This window comes from Schistocerca nitens, chromosome 5, assembly GCF_023898315.1.
Source record: "Schistocerca nitens isolate TAMUIC-IGC-003100 chromosome 5, iqSchNite1.1, whole genome shotgun sequence".
In the NCBI taxonomy this organism is placed as follows: Eukaryota; Metazoa; Arthropoda; class Insecta; order Orthoptera; family Acrididae; genus Schistocerca; species Schistocerca nitens.
This window is the reverse complement of record NC_064618.1, coordinates 706,606,265-706,633,664: the sequence shown is the minus strand read 5'-3', so window position 1 is coordinate 706,633,664 and position 27,400 is coordinate 706,606,265. Positions and strand designations below refer to the sequence as shown.

Sequence of the window (27,400 nt, the reverse complement as noted above, 5' to 3'; positions counted from 1 at the left end):
CAACGCCGACTTGAAAAAGGGCAATTAACTAAGCTGATCCCAACGACTGCGCATGGGAACGCAGCTCCAAACACTTTCTAACCAGTCGACACAGAGGGAAAAACTTTATTGACCCCCAACTACCGACTTCCGAAATACACTCCTCCGCCCCAGTGGGGTCACAACTTTTACAAAATGCTCCACCAAATCATTTAAAATGCAGACGTTTGGGTAGATCAGATGAAGCGAGAACGATACAACAAGCAGACTAGAACGGGTGCAGAGGATATTCGTTGCCAAAAGTACAACGTACGCACTTCGACTGGCCATTTCCTGTTAACGCTCAGAGTGCTGCCGACACTTTTCAGAAGTTTTTCCTCAGAGTGTTACGAAATAGCACCCATTCTGTGGAAACCACTGGCCTTAGAAAATCGCCAGGTCAAGTCAGACCACCATCGTTTAGCAAGATTAAGAGACAATCGGCTCTGTATCTCCAGCATGGAGAACAGCGCCCGTCCCGCGGATTGCGAAAAACCGGTGCTGTCGTTCACAATAGTGACCAGCACTAGTCGACGAGCACGGCCCGGAAATGAGAGGCTGCAGGCTGTCTTAGAACGAGTCCCGATTTAACGAACGCCGTTGAGATGGAAGCGTTTTAGCCGCTACGACAGCGGCCCCAATTCTAGCAGCATACGTTGCACTGTTTAACCGAAGGGGCAACGAAGGAAATTAAAGGTACAGAAGTAGGATTAAATAGTAGGTGAAGGGATGTCAATCATAAGATTCGCTGATGACCCTACTATCCTATGTGGAGATGTAAAGCGTCAGGCAAATCCAACACCTTCCATGAAAACCCTGACATGATAAGCAAATCCAGTAGTATGTCACATAGCTCCAAATAAATCGTGACATTAAATTAACCAAAGTAATACGAGTAACGAGTGAGCAAATGGAATACCACAGACTAACACAAGAATGCCTAAATGCATGTCATACCTTCCCACCGTGAGACAGACGCAGTTCCGAGGGGAGAGAACAGAAGCCGAGAGCAGAACCGTGTTAAGCTAAAAGGGCCACCCCCGATAAGGGACGGACACCCACATGGCCAGCTAACCGCTAGGACCACACCCCAGCCGCAAGTTTTAGCGTGAGACTTTTTCGCGTCTCTGTTACGTCAGGACCACCCCCCAGCCCATGTTAAAAGCTAGAGCCCTCCAGAAGAACAGTATAGATCTTACGATAACACAAAAAGGACCACACCAGCTGCAAGTTTTAGCGTGAGACTTTTTCGCGTCTCTGTTACGTTGCAAACTTTAAAAACATTGCCCCACCACGAGAAGTATAACGTTTCTCATTGGATGGACAGAATTTTTGTAGGTGGAGCTTAAGGTTAACATTGAGACCCTGACTGGTCAGATGAAAACACAGCCAGATAGTTTTTTTAAACCAACTTCGGTAAATTGTAGTAAGGAGAAGTTAGGAGGGAGTTGCTTCCGAGACGGCGAGGTGAGCGGAGCTGTGCTGCCCGCCGCCCCCTGACGAACACCAACAAGGTAATGAACGCACACGATGGCGCATAACAGCGCATAAAGCTTCACTCAGAACTGCAGAAGTCTCATCTGTTACACCCCTTTTTTGCGTAATACTAGTGTCGATCGTCAATTAAAGCTCATGGTGTTCACATTTGCCACTTGAAGTCAAAATCTGAAACGCGATGATTTTTCTGTTATATAGTTATTGAGAAGCCACATCAGCCACTGTAATTTACGACAAGTTAGATAAGTAATTAAAGATAATTGAGGGTCACTGTAGACCATTTTCATAGTTTTCTCTTTTGTGAAACTTAATTTAAACCTAGATTATAGATGTGATATGGCATAGGTCATCCTTCGATCCATTGTAGAACTTGGAAACCCATTCAGGGAATATTCGTTCACATTTTTGTTGAACGCAGTTGGTTTTTACCATCCTGTATTAAAACATTTCCTTTTATCAATAGTGCAATTTATAAACAATGTTTTGTGAGTAGAATAAAATTTCCAATGGTAAACTTAACTGCTTTTTCGACGTTATTTTACCAGCTAACTAAAAAGAGGAAAGCCTTGAACCCCTTCCACTAAATTTAGTTAGTATTAAGATTCTTTTACAGGGAGTGCAGTGGAGCTGACGCTGAAATCATTAAGTATTTGGTTATATCATCGCTAGTCTCACTGAACTCTTCTGAACTCTACATGTCATGTGTGGTCTGGCGTCTCCTTACCAGCAACAGGTCCCAGGTTCAAACTAGTCAATTCCCTAAAAAACACGCTCAGAGCGTCGTTGCGCGAAAGTGGTAGGGAGACACGATATAGAACAGACAGACACCACGCAGAATGTTAGAAAGAGAGGACGAATTACATGACATGTTAAATGTGACGGATACCTAAAGAGCGCACAATGTGGACTGAGATTGAAACAAAGAAGTGAAGGGATTCTGCTACTTTGAAAGGCAGAATAATGGGTGACGGATGAAGTGAGGACGATACAAGAAGCAGACTAGAACAGGTGCAGAGGATATTCGTTGCCAAAAGAATTATGCTGACGGCAGAAGTAGGTCTTGAGAAGTAAATTTCAGAGAACGTACATCTGGAGCACAGCAATGTAGTGTGTGTGTGTGTGTGTTTGAGGTTTACGGGCGCTAAACAGCGTGGTCATCAGCGCCCAAACGCATAAAAACAGGAATACATGCAGTGAAGGGACTAAGACGGACAGCGAACAAGGAGAACGGCTAAAAGACACAGATCTGACGCAGTTCCAAATCCTCACATACAAAGGCGAAACAAGAGGAGAAGGAACGCACTAAAAAAGGAAAGGAATCACACGGAAGGGAGGACAGAAACCGAAGGGAAACAAGGAGGTATTCGTGACTGGTGGACCTCTTACCTAAAACCTGGGTGAGCCAGTCACCCAGCAGCACATTAAAACCCTCTCCCTAAAATCTGAGGCAACAAATTGGACAGGACACAAAACCGAAAGACCTTAACCACAGTCGTTGCGTCGTCTTGCAAAATAGAGGGCAAATCCGGTGGCAAGGAAACCACCGCCCTCTGGTCAGAGAACAAAAGACAGTCAAGTAAAATGTGACGGACAGTAATCTGGACGCCACAAGCACTGCAGATTCTGGGGTCCCCCCGCCGGAGTAAAAAACCATGTGTTAAGGGACTGTGCCCGATGCGGAGGCGAGTGAGGAGAACCTCATCCCGCCTGCATGACTGGTAGGACGTACGCTATGGCCGCGTGGTGGCCTTGACCAGACGCAGCTTATTGTCACCGACTGCCAGCCACTCCTCTTCCCATTGACACATAACACGAAAACGCAAAAGGGAGGTAACAGCATGGAGGGGGACGGCACATTCAACAACGTGAGGGAGGGAACATGCATCTTTGGCAGCCACATCCGCCAGTTCGTTTCCCCTAATACCCACGTGCCCCGGCACCCAGCAGAAAGAAACCTCCTTCCCGTGCCGTTGCAGGTGGAGTAGGGCATCATGGATGTTCAGGACGACCGTATCCGCTGGGTAAAAGTGTTGCATGGTCTGAAGGGCACTCAGGGAGTCAGAACAGATAAGGAACTTAAGACTGGGAACACATCTCATCTGCTCCAAAGCCCGCAAGATCGCAAACAATTCGGCATCAAAGATGGTAAACGCCGCAGGAAGTGTTAACTTGACGACTCGATCAGGGAAAACAACAGCACAACCAACAGAGTCCCCCTATTTAGAGCCATCCGTAAATACTGGTACATGGTCGGGATGCTGGTGTAAAATATCGGAAAATAAGGAGGTAAAAACAAACGCAGGAGTGCAGCTCCTCCGGTACTCCGACAAGTCTAAAAGGACGCCGGGCCTCTGGAGCAACCAGGGAGGCAGGCGGGTAAAACCTTGTCGTTGGGGGGCCACACGCTCCACACCAAGGGACTCAAGCAAATGCTTGGCACGAATCCCAAATGGTCTCGTTGCCCTGGGACGATTGGAAAAGAGACGTTCCATAGGTGGTCGGGCAACGGTAGGGTACGCAGGGGAGGTAGGACAGGCAAGGAATTGACACACCCGTCGCACCATGAGGAGTTTCCGCCGGATGGCGAGCGGCGGTTCCCCTGCCTCAGCACACAGGCTGGGGATGGGACTGGTACGGAAGGCACCAGTGGCCAGCCTGATACCCTCATGGTGTACTGCGTCAAGAATCTTCAGATACGAAGACCTTGCTCACCCATACACGGTGCAACCATAGTCAAGACGCGATCGGACGAAAGCCCTATAAAATTGCAGCAGACGCGCCCGATCTGCACCCCAGGACCGATGGCTCAGACACTTCAAAATATTCAGTGCCTTCAGGGCCCGCACCTTGAGGTCTTTAAGGTGAGGCAACCACGACAACTTGGAATCAAAAGTGAGGCCCAGGAACCTCATAGTGTCTCTAAAAGGAAGAATGGTGTCCCTCAGACGCAATTCAGGGGAGGTAAGAAGACGTCGAGAACGATTAAAATGAACACACACACATTTGTCTGCAGAAAAGGTAAAACCCGTCTGCGCAGTCCATGCCTCTAATCGCTTTATCGTAAGCTGCAACTTCCGACTAACAGTGACAAGACTGGAGGAAGAACAGAAAACAGCAAAATCGTCCACAAACAAGGAGCACTGGGCAGGACTCCGGATAGTGGACGCGATACTGTTAATGGCGACGGCAAAGAGGGTGACACTTAAAACGCTTCCCTGAGGAACACCATTCTCCTGCACGTACAAATCAGAAAACACAGTACCAACCCGATATCGAAAGAGGCGTTGGGAAAGAAAGGACCGAATGAAGATGGGGAGACGGCCACGAAAGCCCCACTGATGGAGTTGATTGAGGATAAGGCGGCGCCAAGTTGTGTCATACGCCTTATTAATATCAAAGAATACACCTAGACAATGCTGGTTACGTAGGAAGGCCTGCTGGATGGCCGCCTCAAGCAGGGTCAAGTTGTCTATAGTGGAACGACATCTCCGAAAGCCACAATGAGAGGGGCTAAGGAGCTGCCTGGTCTCGAGCAGCCAAACCAGGCGACGGTTGACCATGCGTTGCAACGTCTTCCCGACACAGTTCGTCAAAGCAATACTCCGATAACTACTGGGATGCGTTCGGTCCTTCCCCGGTTTGAGGAGGGGAATCAAAATCGCCTCCCTCCACGAGTCAGGGTACGTGCCGGATAACCATATCATATTAAAACAATTCAGGAGAACTTCCTTGGAAGGCAGTAACAAGTGCTGCAGCATGCTGTACCGGATTTGATCATGACCAGGCGCAGTATCATGAGCCACAGACAGCGCCGAATCCAGTTCCCACATTGTGAAGGGGCAGTTGTAGGGTTCAGAATTTGGAGACCGGAAGTCCAAGTGACCCCTCTCGATGGCAGTGCGGTAGCGGCAGAAATCTGGATCACAGTTAACAGTGGCGGTAGATGCCGCAAAATGCATGGCCAGTGTCTGGGCAATGTCTCTCGGCGCCGTGAGAAGACTTCCCTGATGCAGCAATGCCGTGACAGGTAGCTGGCCGAGTTTCCCGGAAATCCTCCTGATGGCTTCCCATACTTTCGTAGAACTAGTGGAGCGGGAGATGGAGTTCAAGAACGATTGCCATGACCGTCGTTTGCTCTCTTTAATCACTCGCCGCTCTTTGGCCCTTGCCACCCGAAAGGCTGCAAGATTGTCAGCTGAGGGACGGCACTTGAAGCGGCCCAGAGCTGCACGGCGGGCTCGGATGGCTGAGCGGCACTCAGTGGTCTACCAAGGGACAGGACGCCTCTTGGGATAACCGGATGACCGTGGGATTGACAATTCAGCAGCATGGGAGATCACAGCTGTAACATGGTCTACCCATTCGTGGACTCTGGCACGGTGTTCCAAAACAGCCAGTTGGCTGAAAAGTGTCCAGTCAGCTCTGCAGAGGTGCCACCAGGGCGGCACTGGTAATGCCATAGCCTCATCCAGGAGGCGAATCCAAAGGGGGAAGTGGTCACTAGAATGGAGGTCAGCAGCAACCTCCCACAGAGCAGAATCCGCGAGTGCTGGAGAGCAAAAGGAAAGGTCAATAGCTGATGACGACCCAGAAGCAGTACAGAAATGAGTGGGAGCACCAGAGTTGAGGATTCACAGTTCTTCAGACATCATGAGGCTTTCCAGAATGCGACCCCTGGGGCAAGTAGTCGAAGAGCCCCATGAGACATTATGAGCATTGAAGTCCCCCAGAAGAAGAAATGGGTGGGGGAGTTGGCTAATAAGGTCTGTGAGAGCCTCAGAGTCTATCGCATCCTGAGGTGGTAAGTAAAGTGAACAGACTGTGAGCCTCCGACCCACAAGAAGGTCAACTGCAACTGCTTGCAAGGATGTAACGAGAGGGAGCTCAGATGAGGGGTGCATGTCACGGACAAAAACCGCAACACCACCCTTTGCCCTTTCCCCCGTCAGATCATCTTTCCGATATACCGTATACCCCGTAAAGAAGGAGCATCAGTGGCCCGAAAATGTGTCTCTTGGAGACATAAGCACAAAGGGCACTCTCGTACAAGGAGTTGTAATTCGGCCACATGCGTCCTGAACCTATTCAGGTTCCACTGTAATATGGGAGCCAGTGATCAGGGTGGCTGAACTTTCACCCTGCCTCTGTGTTTTGGAGGAGAGCCAGTACTGGCCGGAGATTTATTCCTGGGGCGAGAAGATCGCCCCCGGTCGACATCAATGTCCATCAGCTCCGATGACGACCCACGGGAGATGTCAGACAGTAGGATGGCCTCGTCATCGGACCGACCCTGACCAGTCTCCTCAGGTGGCAAAACCTTCACCTTCGGCGTCTTTGTCTTGGGGGGCTTAAAATGCAGAGCCTTGTCAGCAGTTGGTGCTTTACTCGCCTGGGCAGAAGGCGCCATATGGGAAGAGGCAGGAAGTACCCCAATGTCAGCAACCACGGCCTTGTCCGACGTTGCGGGGAGAGCCGCAGGTTTCAAAACAACCGCAGCAGCACAAGTGCACTGGCAAACGCAGGTAATAGTGCTAACACTAGCAACCTCCGTTTGCGTAGCAACAGTGGCCATTGGTACCGGTTTTTTCAGAGCGGAAGCGAAAGATGTCGTAAACACAAGAGATTGCATGGCCTTAAAGAGCTTCTTGGCCTCACCATAGGGAATGCGCTTAGATGTTTTGATCTCCTGTATCTTCCGTTCTTCGAGATAGATGGGGAAGACCCGGCTCCAGACAGGGTGACTCCCAGAGCAATTCACGCAATTCACAGGCGATGAACAATCGGCTCCTTCATGGGCAGGCTGACCACATTTACCACAAGTGGCTATCCCATTGCACCCCAACGTAGTATGCCCAAAGCGCTGACATTTAAAACAGCGCATTGCGTTGGGGAAATATGGTCGTACTGGCAAACGTAAGAACCCCGCTTTAACATGCTCTGGGAGTCTCGGGCAACTGAACGTGAGAATAAACGAGTCGGATTTGACGAGGTCCCCATCGACTCGTTTCATAATATGCTGCACGTCAACAATACCTTCGTCAGCCCACTCAGATTTTAACTCGTCTGTGGAGATATCCACCAAGTCCCTACATGTCACAACACCCTTACTATAATTCAAAGTGGAGTGGAGCTCGGTCTCTATAACGTACTCTCCGAGACAGGTTGCTTTCTGAAGAGAAGCGACTTGACGGGAACTAGAAGTCTCAACTAACAGAGTCCCATTGCGTAGTCGCTTCACAGACTTCAGTATTCCTGCAATACCCTCAAGACCCTTGTGGATGTAAAAGGGAGAAACCCTCTCAAAGCTACCCTCCTTCCGTTTAATAATCAAAAACACATTCTGATTATCAGCATGTGCTCTGTTACGACAGTCTGATAAATCTCTAGCAACACCAGGAGCTGGAGGACTCGCAGCACGAAGTCGCTTTTTCGATGGGGTGTGTTTTCCTACCAGTGGCCCACCCAATCCACTGGTAGGGGGAAATGTAGAGGTCGAAGGGTCCATTGCGGTCCCACGAGCAGCTAGGGAACTAAAGGTCCGCTCAGACAGAGCCCCGCGTGCCAGAGTAAGCCGTATACAACTGGGGTGCGGCAGGTGCCCCAGAGGTTGCTCGCTTGCGACTGTTCCACCCCAACAGCCATGCATCTCATAGGCGCGGAGCACACCGTAAGACTGAGGGGTTTTTATAGAGGTTGGCCTTCCTCGCAATCCAGGCGGTCAAGCCAAGATTACCATTCCCCGCAGCACACAACATTCCACCGCCGCGCCATACGGTGGTCGCTGAAGCATGTCCGGGGGTTACGGTGACAGGAGACTGGCGGCGCTGACCAGTCCCCAGCTCAGGACCCCGGGGTCGCCAAGCCCGTACTCAGCAAATGAATGCTGAGCCCCTGGGGGGCACAGCAATGTATGGAAATGAATCAGCGGCTTTGGAAAAAAAAAACGAAAAATAAGAGAATCCAACAGCCTGAGACGTGTTATTGCACAAGGAGGATGGTAAGTCTCCAATACAATAGTAAATGAGGAGACTCTCCACTTAATCGGCAGAAAGAAATTCATGGAAAAATACTAATTAAAACAGAGAAAATATGAAAATGCAGCAAATGAAGTAGGTAAGAGAGAATACAGGCGTCGAAAAAATGATACTGATATAAAGCACAAAATGCCACAGCAAGAACAGCTGCAGGAGAAATGCAAGGCTCTAAAGGCATGCATAACTACAGGAAAGATGTACAACGCCGATAGGAAAATAAAGACAAGAGAAGTGTCTGCATGAATATTACTTCTAATGGTTAGCCAGTACTAAGAAGAGAAAGCTGAAACGTGCAAGAAACACATGGACAGATCATACAAGAAAAACAAACTTGAAGCTAACATCACAGAAAACGAAGAGGTAGTAAAAGAACATGACACGAGAAGAATTTGACAGAGCACTGATAGACCTAAATCGAAGCAAGGCCCCAGCAGCAGACGACATTCCCTCACAATTATTGAGATCCTTGAAGGAGCCAGCCATGACAAATATGTTCCACATGGTACGCACGATGAATGAGATAGGCGAATTACCCTCAGATTCAAGAAGAATGTAATAATTCAAGTTCCAAAAAAAGTAGGTGCAGACCGGTTTATAGCTGTTGTAGATTTAGAGAAAGCTTTTGACAGTGCTGACTAGGATAGTGTCTTAAAAAACTTTGAAGGTGGCAGGGATAAAATGCAGAGAGCAAAAGGTCATTTAAAACTCGTGCAGAAAGCAAAGCGCGGTTGTAAGAGTCGAAGGACATAAAGGGGAAACAGTGGTTAAGAAGGGAGTGAGACAGGGTTGTAGCCAATCCTTGATGTGATTCAACACGTACTTTGAACAAGCAATACAGGGAATGGCTTTAAATATAGCTGTACGGAATGGATAGCGTCTTGAAACGAATTTTTTAGAGTGATCATCATTAAAAAAAACAGCAGTAATGAAATGTAGTTTCATCAAATCAGGAAACGCTGCATAAATTAGATTGGGAAATAAGACAATAACAGCAGCATATGAGTTTTGCAATTTAAGCAAAAAAATAACGATGGTCAAAGAAGAAAAACGTTTCCTAAAACAAGAAATTTGCTAACATCGAATATAAGTGTGTTAGGAACCCTTTTGTGAAGATATTTGTGAGGAGTGAAGCTTTGCTTGAAACTGAAACGTGAACGATAAACAGTTCAACTAAGATGACAACAGAAGCTTTTCGGAATGTGATTCTATAGAAGAATGCTGGAGATTGTGTGGGCAGTAAATAATGAGAAGGTAGTGAATCGAAATGGAGAGAGGTGAAATTTATGGCGTGACTAAAAACAGAGAAATTATGCGGGTAAAAGCTGTAAGACGAGATGAAGGCCCAAATCGATGTAGGATGCAGTAGTTACGTGGAGTTAAAAAGGCCTGCACAGGATAGACTAGCGTCAAGTGTTGCATCAAACCAGTCTTCAGACTGAAGACCGCAACAATTACCAACAACTAGAAGAAGAGATACGATTATAGAAACGTTAACATATGGAGGAATAGATACCATAGTACAATAGAATGTCATAGGGAGCAAAACCTGTATGGGAAGAGAGAGATTAGAGTTGTTGTTGTTGTGGTCTTCAGTCCTGAGACTGGTTTGATGCAGCTCTCCATGCTACTCTATCCTGTGTAAGCTTCTTCATCTCCCAGTACCTACTGCAACCTACATCCTTCTGAATCTGCTTAGTGTATTCATCTCTTGGTCTCCCTCTACGATTTTTACCCTCCACGCTGCCCTCCAATGCTAAATTTGTGATCCCTTGATGCCTCAGAACATGTCCTACCAACCGATCCCTTCTTCTAGTCAAGTTGTGCCACAAACTTCTCTTCTCCCCAATCCTATTCAATACCTCCTCATTAGTTACGTGATCTACCCACCTTATCTTCAGCATTCTTCTGTAGCACCACATTTCAAAAGCTTCTATTCTCTTCTTGTCCAAACTGGTTATCGTCCATGTTTCACGTCCATACATGGCTACACTCCATACAAATACTTTCAGAAACGACTTCCTGACACTTAAATCTATACTCGATGTTAACAAATTTCTCTTCTTCAGAAACGATTTCCTTGCCATTGCCAGTCTACATTTTATATCCTCTCTACTTCGACCATCATCAGTTATTTTGCTCCCCAAATAGCAAAACTCCTTTACTACTTTAAGTGTCTCATTTCCTAATCTAATCCCCTCAGCGTCACCCGATTTAATTTGACTACATTCCATTATACTCGTTTTGCTTTTGTTGATGTTCATCTTATATCCTCCTTTCAAGACACTGTCCATTCCGTTCAACTGCTCTTCCAAGTCCTTTGCTGTCTCTGACAGAATTACAATGTCATCGGCGAACCTCAAAGTTTTTACTTCTTCTCCATGAATTTTAATACCTACTCCGAATTTTTCTTTTGTTTCCTTTACTGCTTGCTCAATATACAGATTGAATAACATCGGGGAGAGGCTACAACCCTGTCTCACTCCTTTCCCAACCACTGCTTCCCTTTCATGCCCCTCGACTCTTATAACTGCCATCTGGTTTCTGTACAAATTGTAAAGACCCTTTCGCTCCCTGTATTTTACCCCTGCCACCTTCAGAATTTGAAAGAGAGTATTCCAGTTAACGTTGTCAAAAGCTTTCTCTAAGTCTACAAATGCTAGAAACGTAGGTTTGCCTTTTCTTAATCTTTCTTCTAAGATAAGTCGTAAGGTTAGTATTGCCTCACGTGTTCCAACATGTCTACGGAATCCAAACTGATCTTCCCCGAGGTCCGCTTCTACCAGTTTTTCCATTCGTCTGTAAAGAATTCGTGTTAGTATTTTGCAGCTGTGACTTATTAAACTGATAGTTCGGTAATTTTCACATCTGTCAACACCTGCTTTCTTTGGTATAGCTGATAAAAACTGAAGACACTGACTGAGTGTAGCAGGTTCTTTGAAATGTCTAAATTGGTACCACGGAGAAATGGTTTAGGCCACAGTAAACCAGTTAGCAGCCTGATGACGGAAAATATTGTCGGGAAGTACAATGGACAAATGCAGGGGACGATGATTTTTGGCACCACTGAATAAAACATTCCATATCGACACCTACATAGTACGGCCAATCCGGACAACCAGCGATCCTTCATAGATGTGTTTGCTTCCGAGGCACTGCCGTTTCCCTTCGTGGAACTCCACGAGCCGCGCTTTGGCAGGACGAAGAACGGCCGCAAGCGGTGTGGAACGCGAAAGCTTTCTTGGAATAATGACGGGAACCACTACTTCCGCGGACTTTACCTTTCCTTAACATGCGGCGCAACGAACATGGCTGGGATGCCACGATGCGATTCATCAAAGGAACCGTCCCGGCAATTACCCTGAGTGGTTTAGGTAAAGTGCAGGAAGCCTCAGTCTGATTGGCCAAATGGACATTTGAACTGTCGTCCTCCCGAATACGAGAGTCGTTCCTTACCCGTACGCGGCACCTCAACCTCATTCAGCCTTATCTACCGAACTGCTTTCCAACCGAGTGCATTTCTTCTTCCTTATGTCCTCAAAGTGACGACATGTCTCCAGACCTTTCGAATAACGTGTTATACCATAGGGGCTCGACATACTTTTTGACTACTTCGACCGATATGCTGCTCCACCAATATCGTAGAACCTTACTGAACGCCTTATTTAACAGTTTTAAGCTTAAAAGTGCATCTGCTGTCTCTTTGTAGTGCGTCTCCTGTTCTGTGTCACGCTGATTCACAAAAAGAAGCGAATGATACCTTGGAAAACTGAACTGTTTACTCATCAGTTAATTAGCTAACAGAAGCAGAAATGGTACCATAATGAACGTGCAGAATACGTTAAGTGAAGAAATAAATGTTATTCGGTAAAGATAAGATACCATTGTCCCGTCAACATGAATTACATAAACGAAAATGTAAACGTTCGTTTGTTCAGAATCTTACAGTCTCCGAAAATTCTTCACCGACTGCTTTGCAATTTTGATACAACGTTGCATTCGAATACGCATGTTGCAGTACACAAAAACTCAAATTCGTCGAGATAGAAATTGAAGCTACTTGTGAGATTGTTTGGGCAAAAATCAGTATCAGGGGAGGGCATAAAATGATAACTGGATCCTTCTATCACTCACAAGACTCATCTCCTGATGTAAGAGAAAACTATTGAGGAAACCTCACTTCACTTGTACGAAAGTTCCGCAATCATACTGTAATCATCGGTGGAAATTTTAACCATCTAACAATTAATTGGGAAAGTTACAGTTTTGTTAGTGAGGGATGTGCTAAGAGATCATGTGAGGCTTTACTAAATGCGTTCTCTGAAAACTATCTAGAACAGGTAATTAGGAACCCTACCCATGATGGAACTACATTAGATCTAATGGCAACAAATAGACCTGACGAGTTTGAGGATGTCCACGTCGAAATTGGTATCAGTGACCACGAAGCAGCTGTGGCAACAAAGTACAAAGGACAATTAAAACAATTAGAAACATATTTATCTTTCTCTCTCTCTCTCTCTCTCTCTCTCTCATATATATATATATACATATATTTTTTTTAAGACAGTAACTGCTCTCGAAAAACAGATACCATTGATGACCGTGCAGCTTCTGTAGAATAAATGATAATTAATTGAAACCCTCAGCTGCGACAGGTGTTGTTGATGGGGACAGCTGAAAATGTGTGCCGCGACCGGGACTCGAACCCAGGATCTCCTGCTTACATGGCAGACGCATCCATCTGAGCCACCGAGGACACAAATGAATGGCGCGACTGCAGGGACTTATCCCTTGCACGCTTCCCGTGAGACCCACATTCCTAACTGTACACAATCTACATACGTTGTGTATCTAATAGATTCTAATAGATATTTGCCCATCCACTCATTACTCGCGCACACTTAACTCCTACCGTTTGCAAACCTGTTCTAGCTACAACTACAGAATCGTCGGAAACTATGTAACCCTACCCGTTTTCAGATCAAAACAATGCGAAATACTGTCATTGACGCTAAAATCCTCAGAAACCCATGAAACCCATTACCAGGAGAGGTCTCTTATACCCTGTATTGCAAAGATCCAAACCGATTTACCATTTTAAGGAACTTCATCTCCCAATCAAAGTTTTGCTACAAATAACAACAAACGAGCCTCAAGTATAGAGAGAGAGAGAGAGAGAGAGAGAGAGAGAGAGAGAGAGAGAGAGAGAGGGGGGGGGAGGGAAAGAGGGAAAGAGATTACGATGTATATCCAGTTCCTACACATATTTAGCAACTCGAAGCATTGCCGGATTCGCTAGTAAAATATAAGAATGTAAAAAAGTACCTAAAAAGTTGTTTATAAAAACTATGAATAAATTAACAAAAAATCAAATGATACTAAAAAGCACTCTGGTCTTTGATACTTACGTAAGTCAATTTCGAAATTGGTAAAAATCCTGACAAGGAAACTACGTACATTCTAATAACAACCACCGCACTGAATGTCTGCAGGTGGCCTGTTTCGCTGCTTTCCAGAGTCAGCATACCGGTTTTCACCTTCAGTGATTTACGGAAATGACGTAAATTCTGAATCCGGATCTCAGGATCCCCGGCCTTCTGTATACGAGTCCCGAGTTCTACCGCAGCGCCACCTCTTTCCGTGTGTTTCCTATAAGGCGGTATAATTATTACCCACGTTAGCTAATGTGCCGTTGCGTTTTCTAGAGGCTTTAAGTATGGAGAGGGTAGTCCGAATGCCACAAAATGATTAAGTTCACGAGTGTGAAACATTCCAAGCCGCAATGGGTTTAAAATTATACGCTAAACTGCAGATCCTGTCTTAACATTTAGTGTGAACAAGATCATGGAATAGAGGAGGGCACTAATTCCTTGCCAAATAAATAACTATGATATTCAAGCTAAGATTCTAGATGATATCTAGATTACGTTTCTGCTCTTCTAGTATTTCGTTTCTGCTCTTCTAGTATCTAGGTGTGATAACCACTCCAGTGATATTTCTGACTCCTTCCTGGAGAGCTTTCCTTACAATATTTTTGTGCAACTTTATGAAGTAATGTCAGTTCGGATTCTGCGAAATGCTGCTGTTAATATGAACTCTCTGACTTTGAGGAATTCGACAAGTGTCGATATACTGCATCATGTCTCATTGTCAGAGAGTAATTATCCCGTTAGAGGTAACCAAATGTTTTGAATAGGAATGGGTCAACTATGGACTTGCATGTTCTTGCTTATGGAATGGAGACTGCAAAAGCGGAGGATTCAACCCCTTAAGACCAACTTGGAATCCCAATTTGGCAGTGTGTACAAAGAACTAGATTTATACTAGGACCAACAGATACTTTTAAAGCATTTATTTCAGTCTCATACTCCACAACTGTATAAGACGAAAATCAATGGAGTGAAGTCGAATCAAGTCAGGGATACTGCGTGGGGAGGATTAAGAGGTGGCATTGAAAAGTCCCCGAACTTTGAATTTTGCGCGCAAATGATTACCAGTACAGTGGCATACTAACATGTTATCTCTCCATATATTCTTCTTGAATCAATCTCCCAAAGTACCTGCGAGCCGCGTGATTTGGTTAGCGGTTGGTGAGCATATTTCCGTTGTCGTTATTTCCGCGAGTTTGCGGTTTTGCAATGCCTGACTTGAAGCAGCCCCGTGTATGTATAAAATTTGAAGCAACTTCGTAAAACCGCTGCAGAGACGCATCGAGTGACGACAGAAGGGTATCCGACCAGCGTGTAATATTACCATTGCCAGATCCGTTAATAACCACGCTGATCCCTTGTACAAGGGCATACTGAAAAGTAACGCTTCCGAATTTTTTATATGAAAACTCTAAAAGCCTTATAAATAAAACAAACGTTATTAACACCCTACGTCTTTATTCTTCACGTTTGCATAGTTGCAGCTCTTTGTCGCTGGCGAACTCCGAATTGTAGCGCCTAACATAGCGGTGTCTAACGTAAATACGTCGGTGCTTGAGGAACAGCATGTTGTAATGGCGTCTCGAACTCAAAGTTAGTTCACAACATAGGCACCGCCCCGTTCGTCATGACAATGCACACGAGCGCTGCAACAACCCGACGCCTTGGGTTCACCGTCATCGATCGTTCTCCCTACAGTTCCAACTTGGCCCCAAGCGATTGTCATCTGTTCCCAAAATTTTAAAGAATACCTTCGAGGACTTTGATAGTGACATAGCATAGCGGTGCAAGCAGAGGTGAGGTTGTGGCTTGGCCAAACATTATAGAGTGACGGTATCAACAAACGGAAACGTGTTCGTCGCTGGCATAACTGTTTAGAAATAAATATGCAGACGTGAAGAATAAAGATGTAGAATATTAAGGAAATTCGTTTGGTTTTCACATAAGAAATTCGGAGGCATTACAATTCAAGATGCCCTCTTACGGACGGGACAAACACAAAATAAGCAGAAGTTAAAAGCTGTGGAACACAATCAACAAGAAATATTTTTATAAAGTATAGTGTTATGTGCAACATAGTAGCTTTAATTGGTAGATCAGATAACTTATCAAGAGGTACAGAATCGCACTGGGGAGAAAAGAGCTTGCCGGCCGGAGTGGCCGTGCGGTTCTGGGCGCGACAGTCTGGAACTGAGCGACCGCTACGGTCGCAGGTTCGAATCCTGCCTCGGGCATGGATGTGTGTAATGTCCTTAGGTTAGCTAGGTTTCATTAGTTTTAAGTTCTAGGCGACTGATGGCCTCAGAAGTTAAGTCGTATAGTGCTCAGAGCCATAGAAAAGAGTTTAATGATATGAACTGACTGCAGAAAAGGGTAGGTTAACTGGACACATCTTGAGTCATTTAAAAATAATTTCCGGAATGAATTTGGCAAACAATCCACTACACTGTGGAAAAGACAATTCTCCACAATATCCTTTCTTCCAAGAGTCTGCAAATGCATTTTGGGAACAGCCAGTTTTGCTGCTTCGCAACTGGTATCTTGCTCACGTACCTTACTCCTTAAGATTTCTTAACTCGCGTCCCAATAAAAGGGTGGAAATCCAGAAAATGTCCAGCACGCTGAGACGAGAACTGTCACACAGGCAGTATTAACAGAAGAGGAAATGAAAAGAAGAAGAACAACGCATTTCGTAAAAGGTTCACTTTTAGGGAGTTCCTCATCAAAGAACAGTCACACGAAATGACCACTTCGGGAAAATCAGAAATTAAGAGTTCGCATAGTCATTCTTTCCAAGCAACATCCGTGCATGGAACAGGAAAAGGGGACAAATAACAGTGATATCCTCTTGCGAGCTACACTGAGTCCACAGGACAGCGGTCGGTCTGCGACGTGCCTCCGCCAGACCAATTACCATAGGTCAACACGGCCGGCGCTCCGCTCCTGTGGCAGCCACAGCAGATGGACTCTGAGGGCGCAGCTGGCACCTGCAGAGTGCTTCCTGTCCCCTGCCGAGGGAAGGAGCCCCGAAACTTCTCCGCGTAGGTCGCACGCGGGATTAATGTGAACAGACCAACTGGGGGCTGCCATGTTTGACTTGTCGCGGTACTGTATGGCGTCCAAGCAAGCACTGTTCAGAGGGTCCACAAACTGTCTCGTAACTGCACCACCGGAACTCTACACTCCTTACGGTGACAGACGACTCCTGACAGCTAGCAGCGCTGTTGCCAACCTTCAACTGCGAAGTGCAACGGCGGCCGCCATACTGAATGAATGGACAGACATGGTTGAAAAAAAAAAAAATGGCTCTGAGCACTATGGGACTTAACTTATGATGTCATCAGTCCCCTATAACTTAGAACTACTTAAACCTAACTAACCTAAGGACATGACACACATCCATGCCCGAGGCAGGATTCGAACCTGCGACCGTAGCGGTCTTGCGGTTCCAGACTGCAGCGCCTTTAACCGCACGGCCACTTCGGCCGGCACAAACATGACTCACTCAAGTATACGGAACCAGCACCGCGCCGGTGCTGTGCGTATGCGAACAGATTGACCAATTCGTTTGGATATTTTTTTCCAGATAATGAATACGAATCTCCTTGCTAGTAAGTTTTCTCAGGTGTTCTTGCACAACAGCATCAAATAATACCAGGTATTCAACTATTTTTTATGAATGAAATGATAATTAAATCAAGACCCTAATCTGTAAGCTCGCGCTATTCATCCACGAGACTCAGAGGGCCATAGACACGGGTTCCCAGGTAGATGCCGTGTTTCTTGACTTCCGCAAGGCGTTCGATACAGTTCCCCACAGTAGTTTAATGAACAAAGTAAGAGCATATGCACTATCTGACCAATTGTGTGATTGGAATGAAGAGTTCCTAGATAACAGAACACAGTATGTTATTCTCAATGGATAGAAGTCTTCCGAAGTAAGAGTGATTTCAGGTGTGCCGCAGCGGAGTGTCGTAGGACCGTCGCTATTCACAATATACATAAATGACCTTGTGGATAACATCGGAAGTTCACTGAGGCTTTTCCGGATGATGCTGTAGTATATCGAGAGGTTGTAACAATGGAAAATTGTACTGAAATGCAGGAGGGTCTGCAACGAATTGACGCATGGTGCAGGAAATGGCAGTTGCATCTCAAAGTAGACAAGTGTAATGTGCTGCGAATACACAGAAAGAAAGATCCCTTATCATTTAGCTACAATATAGCAGGGCAGCAACTGGAAACAGTTAATTCCATAAATTATCTGGGAGTAGGCATTAGGAGTGATTTAAAATGGAATGATGGTAAAAAGTTGATCGTCGGTAAAGCAGATGCCAGTCTGAGATTCATTGGATGAATCCTAAGGAAATGCAGTCCGAAAACAAAGGAAGTAGGTTATAGTACACTTGTTCGCCCACTGCTTGAATACTGCTCAGCAGTGTGGGATCCGTACCAGATAGGGTTGATAGAAGAGATAGAGAAGATCCAACGGAGAGCAGCGCGCTTCGTTACAGGATCATTTAGTAATCGTGAAAGCGTTACGGAGATGATAGATAAACTACAGTGGAAGACTCTGCAAGAGAGCGCTCAGTAGCTCGGTACGGGCGTTTGTTGAAGTTTCGAGGACATACCTTCACCGAGGAGTCAAGCAGTATATTGCTTCGTCCTACGTATATAACGCGTAGAGACCATGAGGATAAAATCAGAGAGATTGGGAGCCCACACAGAGGCATACCGACAATCTTTCTTTCCACGAACAATGCGAGACTGGAATCGAAGGGAGAACCGATAGAGGTACTCAAGGTACCCTCCGCCACACACCGTCAGGTGGCTTGCGGAGTATGGATGTAGATGTAGATGTAGATGTAGATGTAGATATACGTCAACGGGGACAGCTGAAAATGTGTGCCCCGACCGGGACTCGAACCCGGGATCTCCTGCTTACATGGCAGACGCTCTATCCATCTGAGCCACCGAGGGCACAGGGGATAGTGCGACTGCAGGGATTTATCCCTTGCACGCTCCCCGTGAGACCTACATTCCCAACTTAATGTCCATTCGTAGTGCACCTGCCCATTACACTCATTACTCGCGGCAGACAATCTTAACGAGTCCCGTAAGAGTTCGGGGAATGCGTGTGCATCCAGTACTGAAGAAGGAAGTCAATGGCCGGTTACCCTTAACTATATAAAGATGGTATCTGGTATCTGTTATTTCGGACATGTCCGAAAGAACAGACACCATCTTCGTATATTTTTTATGAAGATTCCAATTTCATGTATTTTGTCATGTGTTCCTCGAAAAAGTTAAGTTGACTTTGTAGAACTGTCACCAGTGCCATTAGCCTCTCGAGAACCTGCCGCCAGTATTTTTTCATCTGTTAGTAAACGCACGTTTTCCTCATGCGTGGTTGATTTACACTCCTGGAAACTGAAATAAGAACACCGTGAATTCATTGTCCCAGGAAGGGGAAACTTTATTGACACATTCCTGGGGTCAGATACATCACATGATCACACTGACAGAACCACAGGCACATAGACACAGGCAACAGAGCATGCACAATGTCGGCACTAGTACAGTGTATATCCACCTTTCGCAGCAATGCAGGCTGCTATTCTCCCATGGAGACGATCGTAGAGATGCTGGATGTAGTCCTGTGGAACGGCTTGCCATGCCATTTCCACCTGGCGCCTCAGTTGGACCAGCGTTCGTGCTGGACGTGCAGACCGCGTGAGACGACGCTTCATCCAGTCCCAAACATGCTCAATGGGGGACAGATCCGGAGATCTTGCTGGCCAGGGTAGTTGACTTACACCTTCTAGTGCACGTTGGGTGGCACGGGATACATGCGGACGTGCATTGTCCTGTTGGAACAGCAAGTTCCCTTGCCGGTCTAGGAATGGTAGAACGATGGGTTCGATGACGGTTTGGATGTACCGTGCACTATTCAGTGTCCCCTCGACGATCACCAGTGGTGTACGGCCAGTGTAGGAGATCGCTCCCCACACCATGATGCCGGGTGTTGGCCCTGTGTACCTCGGTCGTATGCAGTCCTGATTGTGGCGCTCACCTGCACGGCGCCAAACACGCATACGACCATCATTGGCACCAAGGCAGAAGCGACTCTCATCGCTGAAGACGACACGTCTCCATTCGTCCCTCCATTCACGCCTGTCGCGACACCACTGGAGGCGGGCTGCACGATGTTGGGGCGTGAGCGGAAGACGGCCTAACGGTGTGCGGGACCGTAGCCCAGCTTCATGGAGACGGTTGCGAATGGTCCTCGCCGATACCCCAGGAGCAACAGTGTCCCTAATTTGCTGGGAAGTGGCGGTGCGGTCCCCTACGGCACTGCGTAGGATCCTACGGTCTTGGCGTGCATCCGTGCGTCGCTGCGGTCCGGTCCCAGGTCGACGGGCACGTGCACCTTCCGCCGACCACTGGCGACAACATCGATGTACTGTGGAGACCTCACGCCCCACGTGTTGAGCAATTCGGCGGTACGTCCACCCGGCCTCCCCCATGCCCACTATACGCCCTCGCTCAAAGTCCGTCAACTGCACATACGGTTCACGTCCACGCTGTCGCGGCATGCTACCAGTGTTAAAGACTGCGATGGAGCTCCGTATGCCACGGCAAACTGGCTGACACTGACGGCGGCGGTGCACAAATGCTGCGCAGCTAGCGCCATTCGACGGCCAACACCGCGGTTCCTGGTGTGTCCGCTGTGCCGTGCGTGTGATCATTGCTTGTACAGCCCTCTCCCAGTGTCCGGAGCAAGTATGGTGGGTCTGACACACCGGTGTCAATGTGTTCTTTTTTCCATTTCCAGGAGTGTATCTCCAATGAAACATCCTTCTCCTTCCATTCCTGGGTAGCTCCCAAATGACTATCTCTCCTCGTGAGTTGATAGTGCTGTAGATATACACTGAAGAGCCAAAGAAATTGGTACACCTGCCTATTATCTTGTAGGGCCCCCGCGAGCACGCACAAGTGCCGCACGTGGAATAGACTCGACTAATGTCTGAAGTAGTTCTGGAAGGAACTGACATCATGAAGCCTGCAGTGCTGTTCATGCGTCCGCACGAGTGCGAGGGGGTGGAGATCTCTTCTGAACAGCACGTTGCAAGGCATCCTAGATATACTCAATAATGTTCATGTCTGTGGAGTATGGTGGCCAGCGGGAGTAGGAAGGTAGCACCTCGGTAGCAATTCTGGACGTATGGGGTGTCGCATTGTCGTGCTGGAATTGCCCAAGCCCGTCGGAATGCACAACAGACGTGAATGGATGCAGGTGATCAGACAGGACGCTTACGTACATGTCACCTGTCAGAGTCGTTTCTTGATGTATCAGGGGTCCCATATCAGTCCAGATGCACACGCCCCACAACATTACAGAGCCTCCACGAGCTTGAACAGTCCTCTGCTGGCATGCAGGACCCTTAGATTCATGAGGTTGTGTCCATACCCGTATACGTCCATCCCCTCGATACAATTTGAAATGGGACTTGTGCGACCAGGCGACGTGTTTCCAGTCATCAACATTCCAATGTCAGTGTTGACGGGTCCAGGAGAGGCTAAAACTTTGTGTCGTGCCGCCATCAAGGACCACGAGTGGACGTTCGGCTCCGAATGCCCGTATCGATGATGCTTCATTGAATGATTCGCACGCTGACACTTGCTGATGGCCCAGCACTGAAATCTGCGGCAATTTGCGGATGGTTTGCACTTCTGTCGCGTTGAACGATTCTCTTTGGTCTTCGGTGGTCCAGTTCCTGCAGGATCTTTTTTTCGGCCGCAACGATGTCGGAGATTTGATGCTTTACCTGATTCGTGATATTCACGGTACACTCGCGAAATGGTTGAACTGGAAAATCCGCAGTTCATCGCCACCTCGGAAATGTTGTGTCCCATCGTTCGTGCGCCGACTATAACATCAAGTTCAAACTCACTTAAATCTTGATAACCTGTTATTGTAGCAGCAGTAACCGATGTAACTACTGCGCCAGACCCATGTTTTACATAGGCGCTGCCGACCGCAGCGCCGTATTCTGCTGTTTACATTTCTCTGTATTTGAATACGCATGCCTATGCCAGTTTCTTTGGAGCTTCAGTGTATTTTCCCAGTCGTTCACCCCTGTGGTACATAGAGAGGATGTGCTATTTTTAGAAAACAGCTTACAAAAAAAGTAGAATTCTGCATATCTTGAAACTGAATAGCTTACAAAAAAAAAAAAAAATCAGAATTCTGCATATCTTGAAACTGAATAGGGTATCCCGGACGAGATACAATTTCACCATTAAGTAGATTGCTTTTATAGTGTGGTGTAGAAAACTTTCTTCCATTGTTCTCTAGTGGGAAGTTGACAATTTTTACTTGGTGTGGGCCAAGTTCAACAAGAAGTGAGAGCAGAAGCTATTACTGAGGCACCAATGACGAAGAATTGTTCGCGTTATACTATTATTTTTAGATACAGAAAAATGTTACGAATGATGTTTGATTTGTGCGAAATTCATAATCACAGAATAGTTCTTGTACTTCGACTATAAAATAAAAAGGTTGAAAATTTAAACTTTCCGACGACGTGAATCGCTGGTTCTGCCCTCCATTTGGAAGTACCCCAGGTTGCAGGGCAGCGTAGCTGAAATTTATAGAGTCCAGAAACATTTTTATTCTTACACGTGCTCCTTTGCTGTTTTTCGGGATATTTTCTGTTTCGGGAAACAAAGGAGGATTCTCTGTAGTAAACATTACTACATGAGGATTGTTTGCTTCATCTAACACATGATCACCTGTACTTTTCTCGCTTTCGGTTGCTGAGGATTTAGACGAAGATACTTCTAGAATTAGCCTGCTTGATTCGCTAATGACAATTCTTTCTCTAGCTCCCTCTTATGAAACTCTGCTCCGGATAAGTTTTTTTTCTCTCGTCTGCTATGTCTCATCAATTAACCAAATCTTAAACGACAAATCAATTATGTAGACATCAATAAAATTTCAGGCCACTTCAAATTTTCATCCTTCTTATGTTTACAGGGAAACTAATGTATTGGGTGTTCTCAAAAATAATTTTTCCCACTGTTCTTTAACACACTGCCATTTAAACGCAACCACATTTAATTTAAAGTCCATGTACATGTATCAGTAAAGCTAGTTTGGGGCATTACGGCCGCGGGGGCACGGAAGTGAGGGGAGGCGGTTTCTTTGTCAGTGCCGTCAACTTACTCACGGCTCAAAAATGAGCTGGGTGCAATTTGACTTTGTGAAAGAGCGTTGTGGAAATGCTATTGAACAAATTTGGTGCCTATTTCACTGTGAAATTAAAGTAATTGTCAATAACACTGTCACACATTGTTAGACAGCATATGTTGTCGTAAGTCAAGCTTATCATATGCAACAATAACCGATAATTCATCCTTCCAGGAATTTTCTGAAACGGAAATATTTCTTTGTCTCAGACAATGGCGATGCACTGGCTCATAGTCCTGTTTATTGCTGCAGGTGTTACGCAACAAAGCCCACCACTGTCTTTTTCTCTTTCAACGGAAGTTACCTTGCAGCGACAAGGAAGAGATGCGTGACGTCAAACTTCGCCGAGCATTTCCATTACCCTGCCCAACATATCTCTTACTACCTGACGCCATTCTCTGGCGTCTGGCAACACTAAATCAGACCACAGCGAACCGTCAAGCGCAGTAGGAAGGAAGGAAGGAAATTTCCTGTTATACGACCCGCCGACGGCTCTAATCAAAAGAGACGGAATAGTCAGTCACAAAGTAATTTCAATTGGAATATAGATTAAAATCATTCTATACTAAGATAAAAAAATAATTTTGTACAAATTTTTTTCTTAGCTCCAGAAATGAATTCGATGAAAGTTTTCAACCTAACGTAATTTTGTTTAAATAACCATCAGGTTTAATTAAAAATAGTTATCATAAATCGAGAGAGGTAGTGTTACTTGAAAATATATTGATCGTTTTTCATTTTTAAATTGTATGAATAAGCTCTAATTTTTCGTCCATTAAAAAATGATTTCTTATGCTAACATTTTGGTTGCCACAGTATTTTTTTTATTACTCTTCAAAGAAAGTTTTACCTTTGCCAAAATATTTTTATCAGGATAAAATAAAGTAAATTCAATTAGGTCTACATGCGACAATGATATCAGTTATTTCTTTTGTACCCTGCGCTTCCTCCCCTTTATATTGGTGTCGGCTTGTCTTGTACTTGGGGGATTTTAGTACTCTGTTGGCCGTATACTCTTCCTGACGCCACCAAACCCCCATCCTTCCCCAGAGAAAGTCGTCTGATTAGTGTATTTTCTCGTTACCATTTTATAGTGTTAATTATCTGTGCGCTAGGTATCTGAGGTGCAACTACTTAACTAACCCACCATTTGCCTAGTTGGATGCGGCAAACCACCTTAAAACTACGTCCAGGTTGACCGTTACTGCAGCGCTGTTCGTTACGACACGAGATGGGCTCGAAATTATGCTGATAAGCCACCCAGTATCAAGGTTCAAAATTGGGTCAAATGGCTCTGAGCACTATGGGACTTAACATCTGAGGTCATCAGTCCCCTAGACTTAGAACTACTTAAACCTAACTAAGGACATCACACACATCCATGCCTCAGGCAGGATTCGAACCTGCGACCGTAGCAGCAGCGCGGTTCCGGACTGAAACGCCTAGAACCGCTCGGCCACAATGGCCGCCCAGTATCAAGGAAGTAACCGCTTAGCGCGCCCGACTATCCCTCCGGGTAATGGTATTAATAGCTACATATCATTAATTTATTTTGACGCATCTACGACACAGATTCATTTCACCGTCTCTCAGATTTTCGTAAAACCCAAATTTGAAATATATTGGTACTTGCCTAGCTATATGAACTGAAGTATTTACAGCGCTACAGAATATTTTGTTTATTTAAAAGGCAGGGAATGAATGAAAATTAAACACGACATGTGCATTCGCGGGTCTACGGGTAGCGTCTTTGAATAATAATCAAAACGTCCGCGGTCTTGGATTCGAACCGTGCCACAGCTTAAATAGTAAATAAAATCATCAGCAATGGCAAACTAAGACTGCCGACATAAAAAGTCACCCTCATTCAGCCAATAGCCTTGTCAAAGAGGACGGAGGAGCGGATGGGGGCTCAGCGCACACTCTTGCCCTTGGGGTGGGAAGCTGCCCTAAAGGCGGAAGAATCAGCAATGATCAACGGCATCAGAATGCAGAAGCCAATGGAAACCACTGCCACTACATTAAAGACACAATGTGTATCGACAAGTCATGTGGTCTGTAACTGAAAAAATGTCATGATGAACTCCCCACTGGCAAAAGATTCCGGATAATCTTCCATTCGAATCTCCAGTGCCGGACTGCCAAAGGGACGGTGATGACGAGAAAAAAATTGAATAACCAAAGAAAGGGTAACGTCCTACGAGTCCGGACGTGAAATGTCAGGAGTTTGACCGTGTTATCTAAGCAAGAACATCTGAATAGGGAAATGCTAAGGCTTAATCTATATGCGTTGAGAGTCGGTGAAGTGAAATGGAAAGAAGACAAGGATTTATGGCCATTTGAGTATAGCGTAATATCAACAGCAACTGAAAATGGTATCGGGAGTACGATTCGTTACGAGTAGAAAAGTAGGGCAAAGAGTGAGTTAAAATGGACAGTTCAGTGACGAGTCTATTCTCATCGGAATCGACAGCAAACCGACACCAACGACAACATTTAGCTGTACATGCTGATGTTTCAAGCAGAAGATGAAGAGATAGAGAAAGTGTATGAGAATACTGAACGGGTAATTCATTACGAAAAGGGAGTGGAAAATCTAACAGTCATCGTGAATTGGAATGCGGTTGTAGGGGAGGGAGTAGAAGAAAGGGTTACGGAAAATGTGGGCTTGGTAGTAAAAACGAGAGAGGAGAAAGACTATCTGAGTTCTGCAATAAATATCAGTTACTAACAGCGAATACTCTCTTCAAGACTCACAGAGGAGAAGGTATGCTTGGAACAGGCCAGGAAATACAGGAAGATTTGTTAGATTTCTTCGTGATCAGACAGAGATCAGAAACTGAATTGTAAGGCGTACCCAGAAGCACATATAGACTCAGATCACAATTTAGTAGTTATGAAGAGTAGGCTGAAGTTTACGAGACTAGTCAGGAAGAATCAGTGCGCAAAGAAGTGGAATATATAAGTACCAAAAAATGAAGAGATACGTTTGAAATTCTTTGAGGCTACAGACACTGCGATAATGAATAGTTCAATAGGCAGTGCAGTTGAAGAGGAGTGGACATCTATAACCAGGGCAATCACAGAAGTTGGAAAGAAAACCGTAGATACAAGGAGGACAACTGCGAAGAAACCATGGATAACAGATGAAATACTTCAGTTGATCGACGAAAGGAGAAAGTACAAAAATTTTCAGGGAAATTCAAGTCACTTAGGAACGAAGTAAACAGGAAGTGCATGGAACGTAAGGCGAAATATCTGCATGAAAAATGCGAAGAAATGGAAAAAGAAATGTTTGTCGGAAGGACAGGTTCGGCATATGGGAAAGTCAAAACAATGTTCGATACAATTAAGTTCAGGAATGGTAACATTCCGAGTTCAACGGGAATTAAACTGTTGAATGCAGAGGAGAGCGCGAATAGGTGGAAAGAATACACTGAAGGCCTCTACGAGGGGGTACTCTTGTCTGATGACGTGATAGAAAAAGAAGCAGGATGATGATTGGTTTGTGGGGCGCTCAACTGCGCGGTTATCAGCGGCCGTACAAATTCCCAGTCTTTACCCAGTCCAATATCGCCACTTTCATGTATGATGATGATATTATGAGGACAACACAAGCATCCAGTCATCTCGAGGCAGGTGAAAATCCCTGACCCCCCTGAAATCGAACCCGAGACCCCTTGCTCGGGAAGCGAGAACGCGACCGCGAGACCACGAGCTGCGGACACGAAACAGGACTCGACAGGGAAGAGATAGGAGATCCAGTGTTAGAATTTTAAAAAGCTTTGGAAGACTTAAGATCGAATAAGGCAGAAGTGCTGGGTAACATTCCATCGAAATTTCTAAAATCAATGCGGGAAGTGGCAACAAAACGACTATCCACGTTGGTGTGTAGAATGTATCAGATTGGCGATATACCATCAGACTTTCAGAAAATCATCATCCACATAATTCCGAAGACAGAAAAAGCCGACAAGTGTTAGAATTATTACACAGTCAGCCTAAACAGCTCACGAATCCAAGTTGCTGACGGGAACAATACACAGAAGAATGGAAAAGAAATCTGAGAATCGGTTCGATGACTATCACTTTGGCTTTAGGAAAGGTAAAGCCACCAGAGAGGCAGTTCTGTAGTTGCGGTTGCTAATGGAAGCAAGTTTGAAGAAAAA

At 45.7% G+C, this 27,400-nt stretch overlaps 1 protein-coding gene and 1 non-coding gene across 4 annotated transcripts in view; both read right to left on the bottom strand.

Annotated features, from left to right (window-relative positions):
- The window catches only part of LOC126260192 (UDP-glycosyltransferase UGT5-like), a 369,168-nt gene that overhangs the window by 321,455 nt on the left and 20,313 nt on the right, over positions 1-27,400 (bottom strand). The gene's annotated exons all lie outside the window — the stretch shown is intronic.
- On the bottom strand, positions 18,885-18,959 carry Trnat-ugu (transfer RNA threonine (anticodon UGU)). The gene has a single exon. It is a non-coding gene; the product is annotated as a tRNA-Thr (tRNA).